Source organism: Chlorocebus sabaeus, chromosome 20 (assembly GCF_047675955.1).
Source record: "Chlorocebus sabaeus isolate Y175 chromosome 20, mChlSab1.0.hap1, whole genome shotgun sequence".
In the NCBI taxonomy this organism is placed as follows: domain Eukaryota; kingdom Metazoa; phylum Chordata; class Mammalia; order Primates; family Cercopithecidae; genus Chlorocebus; species Chlorocebus sabaeus.
Genome location: NC_132923.1, coordinates 129,600,358 through 129,620,194, shown reverse-complemented (window position 1 = coordinate 129,620,194; position 19,837 = coordinate 129,600,358). Strand labels below are relative to the sequence as shown.

General features: G+C 48.4%; 1 protein-coding gene and 1 non-coding gene across 19 annotated transcripts in view; both read left to right on the top strand.

Moving 5' to 3' along the window:
* The window catches only part of CAMTA1 (calmodulin binding transcription activator 1), a 975,861-nt gene that overhangs the window by 435,713 nt on the left and 520,311 nt on the right, over nucleotides 1-19,837 (top strand). The gene's annotated exons all lie outside the window — the stretch shown is intronic.
* Nucleotides 5,244-5,408, top strand: LOC119619427 (U1 spliceosomal RNA). Its single transcript, XR_005235910.1, has one exon. It is a non-coding gene; the product is annotated as a U1 spliceosomal RNA (small nuclear RNA).

Here is a 19,837-nt window from a genome sequence, read left to right as displayed (position 1 = left end):
TGTCTGATAGGTGATTTGCAAATATTTTCTCCTACTTTGTATCTTCTTTTGCATCCTGTTAACAGAGTCTTTCACAGAGCAAAGATTTTAATTTTGATGGAATCTAGTTTACCCATTTTTCCTTTTATGTATTGTGCTTTAGGTGTTAAGTCTAAGAACCTTTTGCCTAGCCCTAATTCCCAAATTTTCTCCTATGTTTTAAGCCCATTGTCCATTCCGAGTTAATTTTTGCAGGTGTGGAGAAGACTTCGGTGGAAGTTTTACTTTTCTTTTCTTTCTTTTTTTTGCCTGTGGATGTCCGATCACTCTAGCACCAATTGTTGAAAAGGCTATCTTTCAACAAAGCTATCTTGAATTAATTTTGGCATTTCTGTCAAAAATCAGTTGGGTGTATTTGTGCAGGTCTCTTTCTGGGTTCTGTATTCTGTTCTATTGGTTTATGTGTCAATTCCTTTGCTAATACCACACAGTCTTGATAACTGTAGCTAAGCCTTCATCTGTATCCTGCCATTCTTACTTGGAATATTTGTGCTTTCTCACTCTTTGATTAAGTTTAGCTTGTGATTATCCTATTTTTAAAAAAAGACCCAAAATTTTGATTAATTTGATCTACCTCATTTATTTCTACATCTAACTTTATTTTTCCCTTTCTTGTGGTTTTGCTGTTGTTCTTCTGCTAGTTTTTTGAGCTTAGAATTTTAAAATTTTAATTTTTCACTTTTACTAAAATAATAAAGGCTATGAATTTTCAGTCTGATCACTATTTTAAATATGTCTCATAAATTCTGTTATGTAGTGGTTTTTCTTTGTTTGTTTGTTTTTTCACATGAAATCTCACTGTGTCGCCCAGGCTGGAGCACAGTGGTACGATCTCAGCTCACTGCAACCTCTGCCTTCCAGATTCAAGTGATTCTTCCACCTCAGCTTCTCGAGTAGCTGGGACTACAGGTGTGCACCACCATGCCCAGCTAATTTTTTAAATTTTAGTAGAGATGGGGTTTCACCATGTTGGCCAGGCTGGTCTCAAACTTCTGACCTCAGGTGATCCTCCCACCTCGGCCTCCCAAAGTGCTGGGATTACAGGTGTGAGCGACCATGCCCAGCCTGGTATTTAGTGTTTTAATGATCACATGCACATTTTTTGAATTTCTATTGCTTTACTTTTAAAAAGATTTTTAACATTATTTTCCAGTTTTATTAGACTGTGATCAGAAAATATTTATTTGTAATATTTCTGTTTTATGAAATGCATTGATTATCACCTAACTCGTGACCAATTTTTGTGGATAGTCTATGTGTGTACTTACGGAGAAAGTGTAATAGATTCCCTATCTCTTATAAGGGAATTCAAGGAAAAAGTATGACGTGTGACTGAATTAGTCTGCTGTCACATTGCTATGAAGAACGACCTGAGACTAGGTAATTTATAAAGACAAGAAGTTTAATTGACTCATGGTTCCACAGGTTGTACAGGAAGCATGGCTGGGGAAGCCTCAGGAAACTTACAATCATGGCAGAAGGCAAAGGGGAAGCAGGCGTGTCCTGCATAGCTGGGGAGGCCTCAGGAAACTTACAATCATGGTAGAAGGTGAAGGGGAAGCCAGCGTGTCCTGCGTGACTGAAGCAGGAGGAAGAGGATAAAGGGGGAGGTACTGCACACCTTCAAACAACCAGATCTCCTGAGAACGCACTCACTATTTTTCACTATCACTTGCTGAGAACAGCAAGGGGGAATCCTCCCCGACGATTCAGTCTCCTCCCCCACGATTCAGTTACCTCCCCCAAGCTCTTCTTCCAACATTGGGGATTACAGTTTGACATGAGATTTGGGTGGGGACACAAATGCAAACCATATCAGTGACAAATTGATTTGTCAAGGAAATTGATTATGTTGTTTAGGGCTTCTGTGTCCTTATTTTTTGTCTATCTGGATTCTCTTGTACTGACAGCGGTGTGGTCAACACACTATTGTTAGTGTTTTCATCTGTATTTCCTGCAGTTTCTTTCTTGTGCGTGTGCGCGCGCATGTGTGTGTGTGCGCGCATGTGTGTGTGTGTGTGTGCGTGTGCGTACGACAGAGTTTCACTCTGTTGCCCAGGCTGGAGTACAGTGTTGCGTTCTCGGCTCAGTGCAATCCCCGCATCCTGGGTTCAAGCAATCCTTGTGCCTCAGCCTCCCGAATAGCTGAAACTATAGGCAGGCACCACCACGCCTGGCTAATTTTTGTGTTTTAGTAGATATAGGGTTTTGTCATGTTGGCCAGGCTGGTCTTGAACTCCTGACCTCAAGTGATCCGCCAGTCTTGGCTTCCCAAATTGCTAGGATTACAGGTGTGAGCCATCAAACCTGGCCTATATTTCCTATCCTGTAAAGGTGGTTGTAGTCTTGTTTGGTGCTCTAGTATTCATTACGGTTTTATTTTTATTGTGGAATGTGATTTTTAGCATTAGAAAGTATCATAATGTTTTTTCTTAAATTATACTTATTCTACTTTGATATCAAGATTGCAATACTTGTTTTATTATTTCCATTTGCCTCATATATCTTTGCTGTCCTTTTAGTTTTAGGCTTTCTGAATCTCTTTGATATGGTTTGGCTCTGTGTCCCCATCCAAATCTCACCTTGAATTGTAATAATCCCCATGTGTCAAGGGCGGGACCAGGTGGAGAAAATTAAATCATGGGGACAATTTCCCCCATACTGTTTTCATGATAGTGAGTTCTCACGAGATCTGATGGTTTTATAAGGGGCTTCTCCCCCTTTGCTTGGCACTTCTCTCTCCTGTCGCCATGTGAAGAAGGAAGTGTTTGCATCATCTTTTGCTGTGATTGTAAGTTTCCTGAGGCCGCTTCAGCCATGTGGAACTGTGAGCCAATTGAACCTCTTTCCTTTTATAAATTACCCAGTCTCGGGCAGTTCTTCATAGCAGCGTGAGAATGGACTAATACACTCTTTTTAAAAGTATGCCTCTTATATATAACATATAGTTGGATCTTTCTTTTTAAACCAAATTGAAAATTTTTTATTTTCATAAACCCATTCACTTTTATTTATGTGTCCAATATGTATAATATCTTGTGTAATAAATGCAATGTGTATTATGTTTTACTTGCTGTACTTGTCTTTCGACATGGTACATTTTCTATATTGATTTAATTTCTTTTTATATATAAGAAATTCTCATTTTTAGTCTAATGGGTACCTTTGTACTCATTACCTTTAAAAATCCTATTAGTCTCTTACTAACTTTTACCATTTGGTTTTTCAGTTGTTAATGGTGTCTCTTGACTCCCACCTGTTGCCTCTACAACCATCATTGAGCTTATTCTGGTTTTGTCTTTCCTTCTTTTGTTTCCTATCATTTTGTAGTTGACAAAACATATATAATCTATGTATGATTCTCCTAACCTTAGTTACACACTTAATTTAGGTCCAAAATTTGCCAAATAGTCCCCAGTCATCTCCTGGTTGGATAAACTTAATTCTCTAGAAGATTCCTTCAGAGGCGCCTGTGGGCATATCACTCAATTCTTCCATATTTTAAACTCTTATTCTGTACCTCTGATTTTTGAGGGTCTGCTTCGCTAGATATAAAATCTTTGAATTTCATGAAACTGCTGCTCCATCCTTGCCCCACCTTCTAGGTTGTTTTTGAGAAGACTGACAACTGTCTCTGTTGCCCTTACAGTAAGTTATTTGATCTTTTCATTTACAAGCGGTGAGGGTATTTTTCAGATGCATCGTGAGATTTTTAATTCAGTTTGTAGTGTTTTGAGACAGTTCCTCCCCCTCCACCTTATGGCTGGGATTTTGGGCTAAGTTTTACCCGCTGAACTCTGTATTCTCATTTTCGTTTCTCTTCTTTCATAGTCTCCTACAGCTGAAGACCACTTACATCTCCGTATTGAGTGCTTCGTGTGATTTTTAGTTCAAGAGCTCCCTCTTCTGTCAGTGCAGCGTAGTACAGTTTCTGTATGACTTTTTTGGGGGAGGGGCGGGAGGAGTTGAGGATCCTTGGATGCATCATTATTTTTTGTTTTGCAGAATCCTAAATGCCCACATCTGGCTTCTCCCTCCCTCCCCTGCATATTTTCTAATGCTGCTTCTGCCTGCCTTTAAATCATTTCCTTCTAGTCCACATTCTGGTCTTTCTGGATTCATTTTTAGTATTTTCCTCCCCTGGAGGATGTACTTTCTCTTTCTTCAGGTAATTGTAATTGATTCCTAAACTCTCCATGTTTGACTTTTGCCTTCACTGGCTTTTGGACCCATCTTATCCCCTTGCTCTTTATCAAAGTTCTGGGTGGGAACTCAATAATTTGGTAATTTGATGTTTATAGTGTCTCTTATTTCCAGTCACGTGAAAGGTGTGTGGGATTTGTGTGGTTGTTTTTGTTCTTCTTGTTGACCCGTGTAGTTTTTGGAGGATGCGTTGGGAGATTTGAGTTTTTGTGGCTGTCATTACCTTGGCGACTTGGAAGTCCCTTACGTGGCATTTTAGGAGATGTGTGCAGTTGTATCAATTTCAAGTACAAATAGTAACTCGAGCCTGTTATGAATACCATCTTTTCATGTTAATTGTACCATAAAAGAATCTTGAGGATATATATATATACATATATATATATATATATATATACATATATATATATATATATATATATATATATATATTTTTTTTTTTTTTTTGAGATGGAATCTCGCTCTGTCGCCCAGGCTGGAGTGCAGTGGCGTGATCTCGGCTCACTACAAGCTCCGCCTCTCGGGTTCACGCCTTTCTCCTGCCTCAGCCTCCTGAATAGCTGGGACTACAGGCGCCCGTCACCACGCCCGGCTAATTGTTTTGTATTTTTAGTAGAGACGGAGTTTCACTGTGTTAGCCAGAATGGTCTCGATCTCCTGACCTCGTGATCTGCCTGTCTCGGCCTTCCAAAGTGCTGGGATTACAGGCGTGAGCCCGGCCTTGAGGATATCTTTAAAAGGTCTGCTCTCTTACGAAGGTTAAGTATCTCCCCTGTAAGCTTGTTTACACCGTGCATCTGTTTAGCCAGCCCTTTTTCATAGACACTTCAGCCAAATATTGGCATGTTTTCTGTTTCTGTATTGATGGGGTTGGACTCAACGAGCCTTTTACTATTGTGGCATATGGGAGGGAGCGTTGCCATTCTGCTGCCGGGGGTGAGTGTGATCTGGCGGCTATTACGTGTGTATGTGTGTAGGTCTCTATCAAGAAGGGACCTGCCATGCTTACCTGGCAGGGGAGATATAACAGGGTCCTGAAGGCAGTTCTCCCAGGGTGAGGCTTATCCATTGCATGCCAGATGTGTTGATCCTTGCGATTTCCCCAAACATGGGAAACTCACTGCATCATTTGTGGTAGTGGGGGACTGTGTCTGTGCTCTCTCTTGACGTCTGAGTTTTTTCTTAAAAAAAAAAAAGACTCACCATCTTCTATGGACTGAATATCTGTGTTCCTCCAGAATCCATATGCTGAAGCCCTAACCCCATTGTGATAGTCTTTGGAGATGGGGCCTTTGGGAGGTAATTAGGTTTAGATGAAGTTGTGAGGGTGGGGCCCCATGATAGGATTAGTGCCCTTATAAGAAGAGGAAGAGGGGCCGGGTACGGTGGCTCATACCTGTAATCCCAGCATTTTGGAAGGCTGAGGCAGGAGGATTACTTGAAGTCAGGAGTTTGAGACGAGCCTGGGCAACATAGGAAGACCCCATCTCTACCAAAACAAAGAAAAAAGAAGAGGAAGATACTAGAGCTCTCTCCCTGCTTTGTGAGGACACAGTGAGAAGGTGGCCATCTGTAGGCCAGGAAGGGAGCCCTCACCAAAAATGGAACTGGCTGGCATCTTGATCTCAGACTTCCAGTCTCCAGACCTGTAGACATAAATGTCTGCTGTTTAAGCCACCCAGCCTCTGGTACTTTGTTATGGAAGCCTGAGCTGACTAAGATGCCAGCCAACCATATTTTTACAGAGTTCTCATACAAAGCCCGAAACCAGAGTCAGAGATTCAGCGCTGCCTGGCTTGGGGAAGGTGCCACACCTGACTCATCGCAGGGGGTCAAGAATGTTTGTGAGATGAATAAATGGAGTATCTTTGTTCTGGAAATAGACCACCTATGAGTTATTATAGTAGAGAAATCCCAGGCCCCCACGAAGGACAGGGAAAGCCTGTAAAGTACTTTGGGCCCAGAATAATAATGGAAAGAGGCCAGGCACGCTGGGAAAGTTCCATTTACAAACCCGCCTTCTGCTGGGTTGAGTCTCGCCTGCTGTGGGCTCAGGGATCCTGGCCTGGCCTATTTTTTCTCTGGGTGGATACCCCATTCCCGGGAGCATTCAGATCCCTAAAGACAGCTTCTGTCTCCTCTGAGACCACTGCTGAGTCTTGTCACCTGGTGTCCCCTTGGTGCCGCCCTGTCTTCTCTTGTTTTCCGTGGGTTCCAGAAAAAAGGACCACCTCGGCTCTGTGGCTTTAGATGTCTCCAGAGGATGGCAAAGGCCTCAGACAGCTTCTCCAATGGGACGCAGCCAACATCTGAGCTGTATTTTCAACATGAGAGCCACTCTTAGGCTGAGTTGGACAGGGAGAAAGGAATTGTGCTTGGGCACCCAGGCGGCACCTGCTGTCCCCTGACCTGGCACCATGGGTCCAACTTTGGGTTTTAACTTCCCACGAGTGCCTGGACACGGAGAGGAAATGGTTAAGAGGATGACATATGGGGAGCGATCTCCAGGGTCACTGAGGTCCTGACTCCTGCCTCCCACTCCCTAGGCCCCTCTGGCTGGGCCCAGGAGGTCTCCCTCCCACCTGGTTGTCAGTCAGCTTCTGCTGTGCCCTCACGGGGATTTCCTCCTAGAGCCCACCAAGTGGGAGAACCAGGGCCGGAAGTGCTGAAGGCCCACATGGCACCAGCACAGCTGAATGGCCCGGCTTTCTCAGAACCCATCCCGTGGAACACTGGAGGCAGCGCAGGAAGGGCCAGGTTCTACGAGAGGAGCTTGGGCAGCAGGAATACTCCATGACAGCAGAGATGCTGGGGCCTTTTCCCCAGAGCCTTATTCTTCTTATTATTTTTTTAATCTTTAGACAGAACTCTCATTCACGGCATTTGGTTACTTGTTCATTCATTCATCATTCATTCACTCATGCACTTAATAAGTATTGCACTCTCCTACCTTGTGCCAGAGACTGTGCGAGACTTGGAGAATTGGTAACACACCCAGAGTCTTGCCTTTGGGAGCTTTCACAAGCAGAGCCATTGCTCTGGCTTTTGGGTTTCCATAGCGTGCATTAGCCTTTGAAGGCCTCCAGGAAGTCCTTCCAGAATCAAAACTGTTCCGTTGTGTTTCACCGAGAATTCTGCAAATTTCTTTGGTGATAGGACTTGACTCTTCTTTATATGGTACCAGGCAGACCAGTGAATGCATCGTGAAGAAGCAGTCCAGGCCTGTGGAACGGGGTGGGGGACAGTGGGGTCTCAGTGAGAGCCTGGCCTTTGGATCAGACAGTGCTGAGTTACAGTCTCAGCCCTACTCCTCGCTGGCTGTGGAGTTGGGGCCACATGAACCGGCTAAGCTTTGGCTTTCTCAGAAATAGTTTGGTGATCATGATTCCTGCCTAGTGGGAGGATTAAATAAGATAAATGGCAAGGTGTTATCCCATAGTCAGGGAGGACGGTGACTGCCTTGTGCCATGGGTGACCCCTGCTTTCCTTCAGAGGGCATGTTCACAGGTTGGTGTATACACACACACACACACACACACACACACACACACAGACACACACACGCTTCCTGTAATCCTCGCTTGCCTGGGAGGCAGCAGTGACTCTGCCTTCTAGAAGTCGTCTGAACTGTCTGCTTTCCAAACAGGGGCGACGGGACTGTGACTTGAGGTGATGGGTTGCTGAACTGCTCTGCTGCCAGACGCATTTTGCTGGCTTCTCATAATGTCAGTGAGATCTGGGAAATGGACCAGGCACGATTTCCAGCTAAATGAAACACTTCGGGGCCATCGGCTAAATAGATGATGCTTTTGAGAAAACCCCACGGGCACTGTGTCAGACAGGCCACGGGACCCTGCAAGCCTGCCTTTCTCTGTGCCCATCTGGGTGATGAGACATCGCCCAGGCCGGCTCCATGAGCCCCTCTGGCTGTGAGGACCTGCGCCTTCTGTCTCAGTGCACCTGTGGGGAAGCTGAGATTTGATCCTCATGGAACACTCAATCCTTTCTGCATCTCGCTGTCTTCCTGCCCTCCTCTTTCTCCCTTTCTCTTACCTGACTGTTGAGTATAAAAGAGGATATTATTTAGGAACGTGTCCTTGCCTCCCTCCCTGGCTCCACATCATCCCGTGACATAGTGGCTGTGCTCAGATGGAGAGTGAGCTATGTTTCTGTGGGCAGGGGTGGGTCATGCGTCCTGGGTCCTCCCTAGAGGAAGCCCCAGCCCTTTCTCTTTGTTCCAAGGGGCCTGGCTGCCATGCCGATTGTTTCATCCCTGTGCACTGCCTAGAGCTGCCTCCTGGAGCACACTCTCTTCTTTCCTGATGGCAACAGTCCCACCTGATGGCAACAGTCCCTGGGCCAGAGGATGCCCATTGGTCTTCATGGAGGGAGCTTGGGTCAGGCCCACTTGGTCTCCAATCCTGGCTCTGCCACCTGCTGGCTCTGCAGTGGTGCCAGCTTATCCTGCTAAGCCTAGCTTCCTCTTCTACATGGGTATATGTGCCCCAGGTGCAGGTGTGAGGATCCAGGGTAATGCTCCTGAGGTGCCCAGCACCCTGTGTGGCACAGAAGTGACCAGAAAATATCAACTCACCCTGTGCCAAGTCTTCACTGTCCTTAAGATCTCAAACCATTTTTTCTTGATCTTCTTCCCTTGATGACCAACACCCTTATTCCTTCCTGCCCTTGCGGGCCACCCCCTCATACATCTTTCCTTGGGCCACATCTTAGGCCTTTGCCTTGCCTTTACTTACCTGTTCATCCACCCACGCACCCACCCATCCAACCATTCATTTCTTGCTTCATTCATCCAGTGATGTAATGAATGTTTCCTACAAGTGTATGTCAGGCTAGGGTGAGCAAAGCAGATTCAGTGTCTGCCCGCCCTAAACTTACAGTGCAGGAGAGGATAGAGACAATGGAACAGGTGCATGTGCGTGTATGTGTATGTGAGATTGTGTGCGTATGTGTGTGAGTGTGTGAATGTGTGATGGGAGGTAGGTGCTAACAGAGAGAACCTTGAGAAATGCACACTAGGGTCACCTAACAGGGTCCTGTGGGGTCAGGAAAGCTTCATGGAGGAAGTGACTCTTACCTCCTTGAGCAGATACAAGCAACCTGAGGTCAGGGGTTATGCTTTCTAGGGCCTCAGAACACCAGCATCGTCAACAGGTGAGTGCCTGCCATTTATATGAGGCCCTGGGTTTGCAAAGAGGGAGAAATATGCAAAATAAATAGTAATGCAAAGGGACAGTTAATAAATACTTGTCCAATGAATTCATGGATGAATGTGCCGTTGCCAGGCTTATATTTGCTAAGCAATCTTCCCAGCACATGTTAAATCTCTGACTCCCCATGAATAAGGAGCTTAGAAGAGCTTATTTGAGTTTCTACGTGGTTCATGCATATGCAAGCGAGATTCCTTTTAATCTCAAATTTTATTTTATTAGATGTATTTACATGTATTTATTAGTTCTCAGGTTTTCCTTGGGGCCTGTGGGAAATTTCACGAAGGTATCATCCCATCTTCACTGCAGTTGTTAGAGGGCAGGATGGAAGATTCCTGAATAACTCGATCACCCCAGATGACCAGAGATCTTCTGGGTGTGTAATGACCACAGACTAATCTTAATCATAATCACTACCGTGAACCCACACGACATGCAGTTGTATAAAGGATCGGGCACCTCCACGTTTGTACCACCTCACCTGGTGGGAGGGAGAATGATGCTCTGCCAGGTGGAGGCCTTGAGTCTTGTCGGTCTCCTTTTACTGCAGGAGAGGCTGCAGGCTTAGCTGGAAACATAATCGATGCTCAAGGTCAGGCTGTGCCCAGTGACCGAGGCGCTTGGCAAGCTTGCCACTGGATGGCCTAAATTTGCACGGCTCTGCAGGCTCTCGTCCCAGTTGGCAGGGGCGCCGCAGCTGGATGGCTCAGCGTCCACCCAAAGGGAAGTGGAAAAACCAGCAGCTGGCTGAATCTCAGAAGGTTTTCATGTTCCCAATGAGATCCAGGATCAAAACGGTTTTCTAAAACTATTTTCCACTTGCTAAAGTTAAGGTTATTATTATTATTTTTCAGGAAATCGGCTGTGTACGGGTTTTATTTTTAAACATCATCGTTTTGTACAGGTGCACAAAACTCATGAATTCCGTCCCTGCTCAAGCAGGGTCCCAGGTTGGAGGCGTGACACCCGTGCCTCCCCACTGGTGTCATTGATTGCCAAGGGCAAGGCTCTAGGGTTAGTGGGGACCTGATGAAACCCACCTGGGGCTCTTGATGTGGGAGTGTTTGGTGGATGTGCCTCCCCATCCCGCTGCCAAGAGCCCTGCTCCGTAACTGGTCCATGTTGTCTGGATGGTCTGTTGGCAACCTGCCCATCGCACTTCGGCTTCCCATGCTGCCACCTGCACAGGCTGCTGCCCTGCTGATTCTCGGGTCACATGAGCTGCACCCTCATTGCTGCAGCCAGCTGATGGCAGAAAGCGCCTCAACCCCATCGTCCAGTGTCTCCTTGGCTGAGATGAGGAGGCTGTAGGAGAGGCTAGGAAGAGTCAGGAAGGGGCTGTAAGGGACCAGTTGGGCAGGGCACTGCAGCCCGGGGCAAATTCTTACTGATCTTGGCAGATCTTTTTTTTTTTTTTTTTTTTTTTTTTTTTTTTTTTTTTTGAGACCAAGTCTCACTCTTTTGCCTGGGCTGGAGTGCAGTGGCATGATCTCAGCTTACTGCAAGCTCTGCCCCGTGGGTTCATGCCATTCTCCTGCCTCAGCCTCCCGAGTAACTGGGACTACAGGCACCCGCCACCATGCCCCGCTAATTTTTGTATGTTTTAGTAGAGATGGAGTTTCACCTTGTTAATCAGGATAGTCTTGATCTCCTGACCTCGTGATCTGCCCGCCTCGGCCTCCTAAAGTGCTGGGATTACAGGCGTGAGCCACCGCGCCTGGCCAGCAGATCTCTTTTATTATCCACAAAGACCTCTTCTCTACTGTCACCCTTTCCCTCCCCACCAACAGTATCCTGGGAGCCTTTTCTCCGATTGGCCCTGGAAATCATTCATTTAAGGCATTGGATTTCCGGAACTTGGAACTTCCCTTTCCTGAGGATGTGGGTGGGGTGTTGCTGAGAACACTTGGAAGGGTCCATCAACGACCCATCAAGAGAGGTGAGGCCGGCACCTCAGTGCAGTGCGCCAGGGGGGTTGACAGTTACCCCAGAGAAACAGGTGGAAGCTCAGACACTTAGCAGGATTTCGGGGGTTCACTTCTCTGCATCAGTCCGTCTCTGGAGAAGGTCACAGGCGTGTCATCATAGACTTTTGGTTGGCTCAGCGTTCCCTCAACAGTGGCATTTCCAGCTCAGAAGTTCAGGGTCTAGTCTCCCTGCAGGAAGATGGCGAGTGACGGAAATGCATCCCCTCGCCTGTTCCAGTGCAGCTCCTCCACTCACTCCTTACAGGGTCCCTGCCAGCAGCGAACCTTTCCCAGCCATTGATTCCTCATCTCAGGGGTTGGGATCCTAGCACCCCCTTTTGGGGGTGTCCTAGGATGGCAGATGTGGGATGGCCTGGCATGTTCAGCCCAGTGCCTGTCCATGGCCCCTTGAGGTAGGCATTTGCTTCTTGCCTTCTCTGGCTTTGAGTTCAGTTGTCCCCATATCCCCTGAGGATCCAAAAGGGGCTTTTTAACTCTGCTCAATGAGAACTTTCCTTGAGGCCCAACACATGCCTCCAAAGAACCCGCTTTTAGGGGGCATGCAGGCCAAGGTTTATTGCAGTAAAAGGGGGTGTACAAAGCTTACTGCATTCCCCTCAAATTCCCCACCTCGCCATCCCGCCCTCATTGCCTGCCCCTTGTGGAATTACAGTCATCTGCTTGTTATTTGTGATTTCCACTCGCCTTCAAGCTGTTCCAGGCAATGGCTGAGTTTCATCACCTTTACAACCCTAGGATTGGGCGCACAGCAGGTGCCCGGTGAATGCTTGCTGAGTTCATGCTGTAATCCTTGTCCTTTAATTTCATTTAACATTTTCCTCCTTGACAAAGATAGAACATGCTCATTGAAGAACATTCTTACCACACAGAAAGATATAACAAAAAGCAACCAACTTCACAAACATCCTCTGAAGTCCCATTTCCCAGACATAGCCGGGGTCAAGGTTTTAGAGAACGCCATCCTTCCGGACTTTTCCTTATGCACACATAGATATATAAGTGCTGGGTATGTGAAGAATACTATAGAAATGACATCTCACCATGCATTCCATTTTGCAATTTTTTTTTTTTAAATCACAGAGCTCTTTCCATGTTAACAAATACAGATACGCACATTTTTTCTGATAACTGTGTACTATTCTTTCTATCAATATCCTGTGATTCATTTACCAAACCAGTTGACTGAAGTCTTTTTTTTTTTTTTTGAGACGGCGTCTCACTCTGTCACCCAGGCTGGAGTGCAGTGGCACGATCTCGGCTCACTGCAAGCTCTGCCTACCAGGTTCACACCATTCTTCTGCCTCAGCCTCCCAAGTAGCTGGGACTACAGGCGCCCACCACCACATAGAACATAGGCTAATTTTTTGTATTTTTAGTAGAGACGGGGTTTCACCGTGTTAGTGAGGATGGTCTCAATCTCCTGACCTCATGATCTGCCCGCTTCGGCCTCCCAAAGTGCTGGGATTATAGGCGTGAGCCACCGTGCCCAGCCAACTGAAGCCATTTTTAAAGGATTTCCGCACTCCTATCATAAACTAGGCTGTGGGGAATGTCACTCTGTTCATTTCTATGCCCCTGTCCACCCAAATTAGTGGGACCAACCCCTTTTACAGGATACCAACCCCATTTATAAGTAGTTTACAAGATGCTACTTTGCTTCTGTGAACTTATCTGTTAGTTTTATTGTTGGTTTTTTTGTTTTTTTGAAATGGAGGTTTTGCTCTTGTTGCCCAGACTGGAGTACAATGGCATGATCTTGGCTCACCTCAGCCTCTGCTTCCTGGGTTCAAGCGATTCTCCTGCCTCAGCTGGGATTGCAGGCATGCGCCACCATGCCAGGCTAATTTTTCTGTATTTTTAGTAGAGATGGGGTTTCTCCAAGTTGATCAGGCTGGTCTTAAATTCCCAACCTCAGGTGATCCGCCTGCCTCGGCCTCCCAAAGTGCTGGGATTACAGGCATGAGCCATCGCTCCCAGCCGAACTCATCCCTTTGTAAACGTCAAGTTGCTCCTGTGTGGGCCAATGATCCTGGGAGCTGCCTGGATTTCCTAAAATGGGGGTAATGATCTTTTACGACAAGGGGCAACCTGAGCAGTGACCAGTGCCTCTCTTGCTCCAACAGGACTGTACGCTGCATGAGGACAGGAAGGGCTGTTTCTTCTAGCCCCTCCCCTCCCCAGGACTCCTCACCCAGGGCCCTGCACACGGGGAACTCGGGGTGGCTGCTGACGGCAAGAAAGAAGGGCTGAGGCGGGAGCCCCAGGCTGACAGCGCTCTGTCCCTCAAACCTGCCAAAGGTCGTCGCCAGGCTTTATACTCATCTTCTCAGCCACCTAGCTCCCCTGGCAGTAAAACATCATTTTCTATTAAATGAGATGTCTGACATTTACCAAACTTTTATGTGACAATTTAGAAGGAACTGGTTGCATTAAACAGCCTTATTAATATTGCAGTAACATGATTAGGGGAACATCATGGCTGTTAGACCACAGGGTTCTGATTTATGAGCTCTGGAGGCACAGAGGTCCCCATTGACCAAAACACCTTCCGCTCAATTCACGTACAGTTATCGAAATCCAGAGACAAAGTCCTGTGATCATGCAGCCCTACAAAGCGAGGGTGGTGTTGAGACCTCTTCAAGGACTCTGGACTCGGCCGGGCGCGGTGGCTTCACGCCTGTAATCCCAGCACTTTGGGAGGCTGAGGCGGGCGGATAATGAGGTCAGGAGATTGAGACCATCCTGGCTAACATGGTGAAACCCCGTCTCTACTAAAAATACAAAAAATTAGCTGGGCGTGGTGGCGGGTGCCTGTAATCCCAGCTACTCGGGAGGCTGAGGCCGGAGAATGGCGTGAACCCAGGAGGCAGAGCTTGCAGTGAGCTGAGATCGTGCCACTGCACTCCAGCCTGGGCGACAGAGCAAGACTCCATCTCAAAGAAATAAATAAGTAAAAATAAAAACAACTCTGGACTCTGTGTTTCCAACCAGGAAGTGCAGAGTCTGCTCGTTAGACTTGAGGGGATTAGCACTGCAGGAGGGGGAGAGGAGGTTGGGGGGTGAGAAGGGGATGATTGGAGGAGGGGAAGGGAGTTGAAGAAGGGGAGAGGAGAGTGAGGAGAGGAGGAGGGAAGAGGGCAGGAGGAGGGGAGGGGAGGAGGAGAGGGGGAAGGACAGAAGGAGGGGAGAGCGGGGAGGAGGCAAGAGCCAGTCTGGAGGGAGTGAGCCCGTGAGCCAGGGCACAGAGGGCAGGGGTTGGGCTTCAGCGTCCATGAAGAACTCAATTCTTCAGTGACAGGATGTTTCTTTCTTTTTCCTCTGGTTATAAAACAGTTGATGTTCATTATAGAAAAGTGGAGCTACAGATAGGGAAAAAGAAGAAACCAACCCACGTAGTCGCACGGCTCCCCGATGACCACTGGTGGAAAATGGCGCCTGGTATTCATGATGACTCACATCCAGATGTTCCTTCTCGGGGTTTTGAGAGGCTGGTTGGGCCCTGAAGCTCCAAGGAATGCCCTGAAGGCCCTGGTGAAGTGTTCCTGGGGCGCTTTAACCCCAAGGAGCTCTGAGTCGCCAGAGAAAGGGCCGAGGTATGTGAGCCTGTGAAGGACAGGAGCGCCCAGAAAGCTGGTTCCTAGGGTGTCCCCCGCCACATCTGGGGAAAGCCCTGCCTGGCCTGGCTCCTGGCCTGGCCCTGAAGCCTAGGTTTGAAATTGTAGCTTAACAATCCACAGCTGCGCTTTTGGTTGCCAAGGCCCTCCTGAAAAACTAAAGAAGGCCTTGGCAATTTGGGAGAGCTCTGGGAAGCAGGAATGAGGCCAGGGTCTGGGGAGGAGGGTGGAAGAGGAAGAAAGAGTCTCTGAGGGCACTGGCAAACCCCAGCTCTAAGCCTGCACCCTCTCCCCGCTTTCTTGGACTCCTGGGGGCTGTGGATCTTGGCCTCTGAGTCCTGCTGGGCTGCTGCTCTGGGCTGACCCACCCTCCCTCAAGGCTCTATGGAAAGTGCCTTACCTGCTTATCTCCCGCCATCTGGAACGTCCCCCTGAATCTCTCTGCCTCATCGCCTGGTCGTCCGTACCAAAAGCCATTCCTCTGATTCTAGTGTTAGTCCTGGCAGAGTGGCTGCAGTTGGCTGTCTTAGGTGTGGGAGAAAATCATTGTTCAGCCAAGAAGGAGGTGGGGGGTGGAGGGTTATCCCTCAGACTCTTCAGCTCAGGAGCCCATGCCGGAGAAAACTGGGAAAGCATCCTTATTTGTTGGCCCAGGTGAAGAGCAGCCAGGCAGGGCAGCCAAGGTGACTCCTGGATCCAGACCCAGCCCCTGGGAGCCACGCCAGTTGGGGAGATGGCACGAGGGACTGGCGCCTGCAGTGTCTCTAGGAGCTGGTGGCTGAGGCCCTCAGGCCTGTCCTGTTGTGGGCACACAGTGGGATTCTCTCCCTGAACCCAGAGTGACTCAACCCCATGCTCACGGCTGGGGGAACCAGTGTACAGAGGGAACCCCCGGGAACCTGGAGGGTGTAGCAGCAAATAGGAGCCATGGCTGCATCCGAGGTGGAAGGAGGCCAGTTGGGTCACATGGCAAGAGTGACTCCCAACTCGAGGTACAGTCGAGTCTGATGGTGGGATGAGAGCCCCGGTGGCTGCCTCCCTGAGTAGGATAAGCGGCCCCTGGGGGATCTGCCCAGGCAACTTTCTAGCCCCTTGATGTGGGCCTGAAGCTTGGAAATAGCCTCATGGTGTCCAGACAAGGCTGAGGAGGAGGACGGCAGGAGAGTCCAGGGAAGCTAGGCAGGCTGGCTCAAGGGGGGGCGTTGCAGGTACCACATGATCCCAGCTTTCATCACATACTGGCTTAATGTGAGTGTGTGTGTGAGAAAGGGGGGGAGAGAGAGGTTTTTTGTTTATTTTTTGAAAGAGTCTCACTCTGTTGCCCAGGCTGGAGTGCAGTGGCATGATCTCGGCTCACTGCAACCTCTGCCTCCCAGGTTCAAGCAATTCTCCTGTCAGCCTCCTGAGTAGCTGGGATTACAGGTGCCCACCACCATGGCTGGCTAATTTTTGTATTTTTGGTGGAGATGGGCTTTCACCATATTGGTCAGGCTGGTCTTGAACTTCTGACCTCAGGTGATCCACCCATCTTGGCCTCCTGAAGTGCTGGGATTACAGGTGTGAGACACTGCGCCCAGCCGAGATTTTCAATCAAAGCCGCTATGTGGCTCTGATGAGATGGAGATGACAGCTTCCCTGTGCAGCAGCCAGATGGGACTGAGCGCAGGCTCGCTCGGGTCACTGCTTGGCCTCTGACGTGTGCTGTCCTCTTCTGTCAAATGGGGATCTAATCCTACTGGACAGGATTGTGCAGATTAAAGGAAAAGCTTCTAATAGCGCAAACAAAGCAAGCATGGCCTTTGCCCTCACAGAGTCTTCTTGGAGCTCAAACAGAGCAAGCATGGCTTCTACCCTCATGGAGACTCCAGCAGCAGGGATGGCTCAGCCTGCCAAGTTTCATGATGCGGGTGCACGTGACGCCAGGGAGGACTTGGCTGGGAGACAGCGCCCATCGGAGGCTGGTTTCGTTCTCCCTGATGGGGGTGGGCCCTGCAGAGGGAGCAGGGCCTGTTAGAGGACTCCAGGGCAGAGGGTGCCTTCCTGATCCAGGACCCTCCAGCCCTTTGTCCCTGGCCTGTGGGGCTGAGGGACCATGTGGTTGGCTAGCAGATGCAGGGACGGTTGCCTGGAATCCCAGTCTCAGTGGCTGAGCCAAGGCACCCTGGACTCCCCAGGTGTGGCTATGCCTGCACAGGGCTGCCCCAGGCTTCTCAGCACTCATGGCTGGCTCTTGCCTCCCAGGAGACACGGACATCTGCCCATTCATCCCAGTTGTCCTGTTTGCTTTGGAACCAGGAGCATGATTTACGTCCGAGTGCATTTTTATGTTTTGCACCAAAGGTTTTAAACAGTTCCTAGACAAAACAATTCTATTTTAATGCACAAAATTCCTATCTTAGGTTATCTTCTTTATAGCCATATATGTTTTATTAGTTTATTGTTATTGGCCTATCTCCTTGCTAGAACATAAGCTCCCTGAGGACCAGGGCACGCCTGTGTAGCACTTTGTTCCCGGTGCCTACCACGGGGCCAGGCACATAGGGAGGCCCCAGAAACAGGTTGGGAGGGTGCACAGACCGGTGTTTGCAGGGGCAAACTGTTTACGTAGCTCTCCCTTTGCGGCAGCTGCTCTCCGCCCATCTTTCTCTTAATAGTTATGGATTATGGAAAAGAAGAACAAAGCGCATTAAGAGGTTCCCCTACATTTGATTTGAGGAAGTTTTCATCAGAACGGCTCCATTGATTGGCCTTTCGCGTACAGCCTTATTCCCTTCTCACAAAATGAATATTGCCTTGTCTCCTTGAGAAAAATTGATTTCAGCCAGAAAGAAGAAGAGCAAACTCCCTCCTCCCCTTCTTCTTCTTCTTCTTTTTTTTTTTTCCTCCTGCCGAGATGGAATTTATCTCTTAGGTAGGTGGGGGGAACCAGGAATAATTGGACCAGAAGCTAATTCCCAGAGATTCATTGTCTCGAAAGCTCCCACCAGAATGTGGGAAGCTTGCCTTGAATTGCATGCTAATGATAAATGACAACTCTAACAGACCGTCACATTGAGATGTTTAGTCCTTCCTGCTAGGAGATGACACATTAATTTTCTCTCAGATTTACATTGGATTCTTAATAAAATATCGGTGTTGGAATATGACAAGTGAGGGGCCACGGAAGCACCAGGTGCCATTTGGGAGGCGTGGACTTCGGCCGGAGGAGACAACGGTGGGGCTGAACATGAGCCAGGCACTGGGTGGCATTGGAGCAGGGCTCCCACCACTGTGCTGGGCTGAGGCTTACGTGGCCTAGCTGCACTAAGCAGCAGGAATGGCAGGCCCTCTTTCTTGACGATAGTGTTGAATCCAAAGACAGGTGATGCCATTAACCCTCTCTCATCTTAAACCCCTTTTTCTTTGGCTCATCACTGACCAAATGCTTTCAGCGTAATAAGTGAAGTTTTCTATTTTTAAGAAAAGTTACTGTTTCTTGATTAATTTGCTCATCTGATGAGCGTTTATGGAGTGTTTGCTGTTTACAAGTTAGGAAGGTAGAGGAAGCAGAAGCAGCAGCCAGACGTGCCAAGTCTAAGTGGTCATACCACTTCCCGGCTTCAAAACCTCCAGTCGCTTCCACGCCTTTGAGAGCAATGTTCGGAATTCTCGGAGGACCTACAAAGCCCCAGGATCTAACCCCTCTGCACGTGCTGTTCCCTTTGTTTGGAAGGTGCCTCTCCTTGTTCTTGTTGGCTGACTTTTACTCTCTTCAATCTCTCGGTCTACTATCACTTTTTCAAGGGGCCGGGGAGTGGGGGTCATAACCCCTCTGCCCCAGTCTGGACGCAGCCTCTCTGTAGGATGCTGTCAGGTGCCCTCTGCTTTTTTTTTCCTTGCGCTTACGGAGTTGCACTCTCCAGGTTAATTTATGCTCTCTTACATTTTATGCCACATTTGTATTAAGATCGGAGTCCTCGCCTTTCCTTCATTGCTGTTAATACACGTGTACCCTTGGTTAATTCGTGTCTCTCATCACTCTTAGAGGAAAATCCACCCTGGTTCAGGAGCCCACATTACTTGGGGTGAGCCGCTTTCTCGCCCCATCTCCTCCCCCTGCCCTGTTCTCCGCCTGCCAGCCTCTGCCAAGCTTCCTCTTCAGGTCTAGGCCTTGCCACGCTCTCTACCGAAAGCCCTTCCGGGAGCCAGCTTTTATGTCCTTGCCTTCACCTCCGTTTTCACCCAGATGCTGCATCCTGGGAAAGGCCTCTGGGCTGCCCATCGCCACCCACTGACAGCTGTTATCAAAAGAACTCGTTTGCCATCTCTGGTGGGTCCCCTTCCCCTCCTGCAGCTCTGGGGCCTGCCCAGGGCGGGCCTCTGAGCATCACTGTTCTTCCTCCCTACAGGACTGCAAGCTGTGCAGAGGCAGGGCTGTGGTACCCTCAGCACCCCACATGAATGCTCGGCCGTGATAGCTGCTCAGTAAATATTAACTGAACAAATCAGTGAACGTCAGTGTAGAGTTTCAAGCCGAGGCCCTGGGAGCCCTGGGAAGGTGCCATGAAGGAGGTGTTCCTCCACTCTTGCTCTGGAGTGAGTCTTCGTCATTACGATCCCTCTGAATGGGCAGCCTCTTCTTTTCAGGGACCTCCAGGGACAATTTATATGAACAAACTGTGGTTTAACGGTCTTGGGAAATACAAGTTGACTTTTTTTTTTTTAGACAGTCTCACTTTGTCACCCAGGCTGGAGGGCGATGGTGTGATCATAGCTCACTGCCACC